Raw genomic sequence first — 7,815 nt, 5'->3', positions numbered from 1 at the left:
CTTCTCCTTTTCTGTTGGAGCGGGAAAGTAGAGAAAGCCAAGATGGATGCGGGTCATGGCACTCCCCGACCTCCTCTCCCACCAGGTCACTCGCGCATGGTACAGGAGGGTGAGGTTGATGCTGGCACATCCTTACAGGAAAGCCCTCAGCGAGGTAGGAAGGCAGGCGAAGCAACAGTCCCCGAGCACGGCAGCAGCAGCCAAAGATGATAGAACATCCACACCAAGTGCAGCTCGCCAGCAGTGACAACAGCCCCATGTTGAGGAAAGGTTTTGGTCCTTCCGCGCTCGGGTCCGGAATGGGCAATGCCCAGGGCGGCACGGGTTGAGATTCTCTCCCTCGCCAGCACCACCGGTGGCTATGCAGCGGGCCCACCCCCTGGCGGTGGTTGCGCACAGGCAAGGCACGGTGTGGCTCCGTGGTCTGAACTTAGGGGGACAGAGAGGGGCAATCCCGTCTGTGACACCCCAACTGCGCGCTCTCGAGCTGAATGGCAAGCGAGCACGTTTGATTGTTCAAGCGACCCTGAAACAAGCGTGGTCCCCCGAAGAACTCTGGGCTGCAATGTGCGTTCAAAGTGTCAATGATCAATGTGTCCTGCTATTCACATTAATTCTCACAGCTAGCTGCGTTCTTCATCGACGCACGGGCCGAGTGATGCATCGCTAAGAGTTGTCTCAGGTGTTTGCGCTTGCCTGCAGTTCAACAAATTGGTAACTGGGTTTAACACATCAGGGCGGTCATGATCCACTGCCCCCCAGGCCAAAGGCATGCACCCAGGGGCACGTCGGACATCAGACGCAGGTCTCTTCTGCCGCCGATTGCCGACTTCACTCAGGGCCAGAAATGCCAAGCCGAGCTGTGCGGCCACCCAACCCTCCCCATGGGGCAGCCAACCAGCACCGGCGGCCTAGGCCCTGAAAGGCCCAAGCACCGCCAACTCGACAGGATACCGACCATAGAGCTCCGACCTGAGATGCTCGAGACTCAGCCTCGCTGAGGGCTTTGCCGTAAGTATGAGCCAGCGTCGACCTCACTCTCCCGTGCAATGCGTATACGACCTGGTGGGAGAGGTGGTTGGGGAGGGTCGTGCCCCACGCCCGTGTCGGCTTTCTCCACTTTCCCACTCAGGCAGAAATGCAGAAGGGCGCTGTCGCACTGGCTTACTCCCCCGCGGACCTCCTCTCCTCAGGCTGGCCGCCGCGTGCAGGGGCTCTGGGAATAAAAATCCTTGTGATCTATGATTGTGTCCTAGACTGGGGAGTCTGCCTTAAGCAGTGTCTGATGTAGCTTTCTATAAGGCCTTCGTGTCCCTGTTAGATTAATCTTTGGTTATTTGGGAGTTTTAGGATAAGTTCAGTCTGGGTAAGGGTGCCATTATGCTCTGTGGCTGTGTCCTGGCCTCGAGTCTACCTCAGGCAGTGCCTGTTTAAAGTTTCCTGTCAGGTCCTAAGGTCCTTGTGGGACGGATTTTGTGTTGCAGTGTTTAAGATTAGGTGAAGTCTGGCTAAGGCTGCCTCTATGATAACAGATTGTGTCCTGTCATAGGGGTCTATCTTAATCCTTGCCTAGCAAAGTTTACCAGGTGGATTTAAGGCTCTAGTGGAAGATTCTAACCTGTTTTTTCTTAATTTGCGGCTCTTGGTTCTACAGGGCTGCGAACCTAATTGTTTTTAGAATCAGCAGACATAAGCTAAATTCCACCGAGGGGCCAGAGATGCTGTTATCTGAAGAAAGGACATCTGTGTACCAAGAACATTTAATCTTCGTGCTTGTTTTGGTCACAGACTGTCAGAGGCCTAGCCTTGATGCAAAATAAACCATTGTATTCAAAGTGAGAAGCTGAAAATTATATTATTCGTTAGTAGCCTAGCATGCTAGCTTGCTTGCTTATCTTTCTTGCTGTGCTGGGAATAGGTGCTTGGGTAAGCAGTTTTTGGGTACTATAAGTCATGGTCCCGCTGCTGAAGTTTGAGACTCTCCGAGAGGTGGCAGCATCTCTCAGCAAGAAAATGAAGAACTTCTGGAGTCCAGCCAACGTGGTCAGGGGAGGTGGAGAAGTTGCTACCGGCGCCCTGACAACCTACTACAAGTGTGCAGTTGTTGCTTCGCTTCGGCAGTTGGGACCAGTCCAAGCATTGATAAGTATAGTGTGGAAGGGCTTCCATATTGTAGTGTGAAATCAGCTTTTGAATTTGTAATAAACATTTGTATAATCTGAACTGCTCTCGGTGTGTGTGTCTATTTTCTTTCGGTAGGTCAAACACTGTGACCAATCTAAAACGAACAATGTGAGAGGTACACGTTTACCCAAGACAAAGGCCCATGTGGGATTATATTGGGTTGTTTGGTGTTTAGGATAAGGTGAAGTCTGGGTAAGTTTGCCTCTGTGATTCCTGTTTATTTCTGGCCTGGGGTCTGTCCTCATCAGTGCCTGGCAGAGTTAGCTGGATGGACTCAAGGACCATGGCTAAGGGTGCCTTTATGCTCTCTGGTTGTGTCCTGGCCAAGGGAGCCTGTCTTCAGCAGTCCCTGGTGGTGTTTGCACCCCTTGAGGCCCCTGTGATATTCATTTTGGGTTGTTGGGGCTTTACGATAAGGTGAAGTCTGGGTAAGGTTGTCCCTGTGATTACTGGTTGTGTCCTGTCATAGGGGGTCTGTCTTAATTCTTGCCTTGCAGAGTTAACCAGATGGACTTAAGCTCCATGTGAAATTACATTGGGTTATTTGGGGATTTTAGGATTAGGGCTAAGTCTGGGTAAGGGTGCCTTTATGCTCCCTGGTTGTGTCCTTGCCTTGAGTCTACCTCAGGCAGTGCCTGTTTGAATTTGCTGTCAGGTCTTAAGGCCCTTGTGGGACTGATTTTGTGTTATATAACCATATACAGCACAGAACAGGCCAGTTTGGCTCTACTAGTCCATGCCGGAACAAATCCCCACCCTCCTAGCCCCACTGAGCAGCACCTGGGTTCCATACCCCTCTAATCTTCTCCCCTCCATGTAATTATCCAGTCTTTCCTTAAATGTAATTAATATTCTCTTCAACCACCTCTGCCGGAAGCTTATTCCACATCCCAACCACCCTTTGCGTGAAGAAATTTCCCCTCATGTTCCCCTTATAATTTTCCCCTTTCAATCTCAAACCATGGCCTCTGGTTTGAATATCCCCCACTTTTAATTGAAAAAGCCTATCCACGTTGACTCTCTCTGTCCCTTTTAAAATCTTGAACACCTCCATCAAATCCCCCCTCAATCTTCTGCGCTCCAGAGAAAAAAGCCCCAGCCTGCTCAACCTTTCTCTGTAATTCAAACCCTGACATCCTGTCAGCATTCTCGTGAACCTTCTCTGCACTCTCCCTATTTTGTTTATATCCTTCCTTTAATTTGGTGACCAAAAACTGCACACGGTATTCCAAATTTGGCCTCACCAATGCTTTGTATAATTTCATCAAAACACCCCAACTCTTGAATTCAATTCTCCGATTTATGAAGGCCAAGATTCCAAATGCCTTCTTCACCACTCTATCTACCTGAGTATCAACTTTGAGGGTACTATTTACCATAACTCCTAAATCCCTTTGTTGCTTTGCACTCCTCAATTGTCCACCATTCAATGTATATGACCTATTTAGATTTGTCTTTCCAAAATGCAACACTTCACACTTATCCGTATTAAATTCCATCAGCTATCTCTCAGCCCACTCCTCTAGCTTTCCTATATCTCTTTTTAAGCTACAGTAATCTTCCTCACTGTCTCCAATACCACCAATCTTTGTATCATCTGCAAACTTACTTATCCAATTCACCACCCCTTCTTCCAGATTGTTAATATATATAACAAACAATAGTGGACCCAGGACCGATCCCTGAGGAACTCCACTAGTCACCGGCCTCCAATTTGACAAACAATTTTCTACCACTACTTTGACACCTCCAATCCAACCATTGCTGAATCCATTTCACTACCTCCTTATGTATACCTAATGCCTCCACCTTTTTTACTAACCTTCTGTGGGGAACTTTGTCAAAAGCTTTACTAAAGTCTAAATAATTTAGACAACATCCACAGCCTTCCCTTCATCAATCTTTTTTGTAACCCCCTGGAAAAACTCTAAGGCTTGTTCAGCATGATCTACCCCTGACAAAACCATGCTGACTACTACCTATCAATCCCTGTTCTTCCAAATATTTGTAAATGCCATCCCTCAGAACACTTTCCATCAACTTACCCACCACAGACGTCAGACTCACAGGTCTATAATTTCCAGGCTTACATTTGGACCCTTTCTTAAACAGCGGAACAACATGAGCCACCCTCCAATTCTCTGGCACTACCCCCATGACCAATGACATCCTAAATATCTCTGTTAATGGCTCCACTATCTATACACTAGTCTCCCTGAGTGTCCTTGGGAATACTTTGTCCGGACCCGGAGATTTGTCCACCTTTATCTTTTTGAACACTGCCATCACTACCTCCTCAGTTATCCTTATATGATTCATGACCTCCCCACTATTTTTCTTCATCTGGTACAATATTTTTTTCCCTAGTGAATACCGAGGAAAAGAAATCATTTAAAATTTCCCCCATCTCCTCTGACTTCTCACTCAGCCTACCCTCCCTATCTACAAGCGGTCCAATTCTATCCCTCACTAATCTTTTATTTTAATGTACCTATAGAAACACTTTGGATTTATTCTTACTCTGCCTGCCAAAGCCTCTTCGTGCCTCTTTTTGGCCTTTCTAATTTCTTTCTTAAGATTTTTTCTACACTCCTTGTTGTCCTCTTTCAATTTCTCAGCACCCTGCTGTTTATACCTCTTGTACACCCCCCTCTTTCTCCTAACCAAATTACTAATATTCCTCGAAAACCAAGGCTCCCTATGACTTCCAGCCTTTCCTTTGATCCTCACTGGGACATATCTACTCTCTACTCTCAAATTTCTTCTTTGAATATTCTCCATTTTTCATTTACATCCTTTCCTGAAAAAAATCATGTCCCACTCAATACTCCCCAAATCCATTCTTATTCCTTCGAAATTTGCCTTTCTTTTCTCCAATCCAGAACCTCAACTTTAGGCCCTACTTTGCTCTTCCCTAAAACTACCCTAAAACGAATAGAGTTGTGATCACGAGACCCAATTTGTTCTCCAACATTAACCTCAGACACCTGACTTATCTCGTTCCCGAACAAGAGATCCAGTATTACACCATTCCGAGTCGGTTCCTCTACATATTGATTAAGAAAACTATCTTGTACACATTTGACAAACTCTAGCCCATTTAGCCCCCTTACTATATGGGTATCCCAATCAATGTGAGAGAAGTTAAAATCTCCCAGGATCACTACCTAATGTTTATTACATATTTATGCTATCTCCTTACAAATTTGTTCTTCCAATTTTCTTGGCCCATTTGGTGGTCTATAATACACTCGCATTAGTGCCCTCATGCCTCCTCCACCCCTCACTTCCACCCAAACAGCCTCACTGGACGATACCTCCAAACCATCCTGCCACCTCATGGCAGTAATGTCCTCCTTAACAAGCAGAGCAACACCTCCCCCTTTTTTTTTTAAACCCCTGTTCTATCACATCTAAAATAATTGTATTCTGGAATATTTAGTTGCCAGTCCTGACCCTCCTGTAACCAGGTCTCACTAATTGCCACAACATCATGATTCCAAGTGCCAATTCATGCTCTCAGCTCATCTACCTTGTTCACTATGCTTCTTGCATTAAAGTACATGCATTTCAGAGAATGACCCTCACATATGTTCCCTTTTCTACCTTTTACCTTAACCTCCATCCTTCCTTTATTAGGGTGGCCATGCACCCTAGACACTGCTCGCAAACTCTGCTCCCCACCCACCCTGCCAAACTGGTTTAAACCCTCCCCCACAGCTCTAGCAAATCTGCTTGCCAGGATATTGGTCCCCCTCCAGTTCAAGTGGAGTCCATCCCTTTTGTACAGGTCTGATTTTCCCCAGAAGAGATCCAAATGATCCAAAAATCTATCCCCTGCCCCCTGCACCAGCTCCTTAGCCACGCATTCATCCTCCACATCCTCCTATTACTACCCTTTCTAGCGTGTGGCACCAACAGCAATCCAGAGATTACTACCTTAGAGGTCCTGTTTTTCAACTTTCTGTCTAATTCTATGTATTCCTGTTTTAGGACCTCATCCCCACTTCTAATTAAGTCATTGGTCCCCACATGGACCACGACCTCTGGCTGTTCACCTTCGCCTTGCAGAATTCTGTGAACTCGATTAGAGACATCCCTGACCCTAGCAGCAGGGAGGCAACAGGCCAGCCTGGATCCCCGATCTCGTCCAACAAACCTATCTGTCCCTCTGACAAGTGAGTCCCCAACAACAATTACCCTGTTCTTATTCCTCCTTCCCTCTGAGCCTGAGGGGCAGCCCCTGTGCCAGAGACCTGACCCACACAACTCGTCCCTGATAGGCTGTTCCCCCCAGTAGTATACAATGCCAAATACATGTTGCTGAGGGGCACTTCCACAGGGGTACTCTGCACTGGCACTCTCCCTCCTTTCCTCACAGTCACCCAATTAATTCCCTGACTCCTGCCTTCTAGGGGTGACTGTCTCCTTGTAACTCCTCTCTATCACTGCCTCTGCTTCCCTTATGATCCTCAGTTCATCCAATTGCAACTCAAACTCCCTAACACGGTCGCTCATGAGTTGCAATTGGATGCACCTTTTGCAGGTGTAGTTGTCAGGAACAGCTGTGCTGTCTCTGACTTCCCACATCCCATAACTATAGCACTTAACTACCCCAACTGACTCCATTACCTCCTTTCTTAATATATATAGGTTATTTAAAATAAAAACTAAACAAATAATACTAAAAGGCTAACCATAAAGGACAGCTTACCACACAGGGAGCTAACTGAGCCGCTCCCTCACCTTTCACTCCTTTTATAGTCCTTCAGGCAATTTACTCACTCCTCTAGTCGATTCTCTTTGCCCCTCCTCCAACGGTTGCCTTGGGAATGCCAACTCTGCTTTCCTCCGAGCAGCAGCAGCCCGATCCAACTAGGCCTGTGAAGGTAAGTTGCAGGGTATTTAGGATTAGATGAAGTCTGGCTAAGGCTGCCATTATGATAACTGATTGTGTCCTGTCATTAGGGGGTCTGTCTTAATGCTTGCCTAGCAGAGGTAACCAGATGGACTTAAGGCCCATGTGGGATTATATTGGGTTATTTGGGATGGGTTAGGATTAGGGTTAAGTCTGAGTAAGGGTGCTTTTATGCTCTCTGGTTGTGTCCTGGCCTAGGGTCGACATCAGGCAGTACCTGTTGGGAGTTTGCTGTCAGGCCTTAAAGCCCTTGTGGGATTGATTTTGGGTTGTTTGGTATTTAGGATAAGGTGGGGTCTGGTTCAGGTTGCCTATGAGATTCCTTTTTTTTAAAACTTTATTTATTCATTCAAAAAACAAATAATATATGACATTTCCAGCAATTAAACATGAACATGAACATTTTTATATATATATATAAAAAAAAGAATCCCCCCCTTCAGCCAACTCTCCTAATGAGAGCCATAAAAACAAAAAAGAAAGAATATTAAAAAAAGTTCAATATACATATTAAAATCTAATCAATATAAATTGAAATGTAAATATTCCAAGTATAAAAGCCACTTATTAATAACAAAATTATAATCATGCGAAACAATATTTCATCTCATTATGCCATCTATTAATATCAATCATATTTGTATCTTTCCACGTACAAGCAATTCATTTTTTTGCTACGGATAAAGCTAAATATACAAAAGCAAGCTGAAGCT

The 7,815-nt window shown here is 45.8% G+C and overlaps 1 non-coding gene across 1 annotated transcript; it reads right to left on the bottom strand.

The window, feature by feature from the left end:
- Positions 1-521: 521 nt before the first annotated feature.
- LOC138750044 (5.8S ribosomal RNA) lies at positions 522-675 on the bottom strand. Its single transcript, XR_011349036.1, has one exon. It is a non-coding gene; the product is annotated as a 5.8S ribosomal RNA (ribosomal RNA).
- Positions 676-7,815: the final 7,140 nt, after the last annotated feature.

Source organism: Narcine bancroftii, chromosome 14, assembly GCF_036971445.1.
Source record: "Narcine bancroftii isolate sNarBan1 chromosome 14, sNarBan1.hap1, whole genome shotgun sequence".
Classification (NCBI taxonomy): Eukaryota; Metazoa; Chordata; class Chondrichthyes; order Torpediniformes; family Narcinidae; genus Narcine; species Narcine bancroftii.
This window is presented reverse-complemented; position numbering and strand designations above follow the sequence as displayed.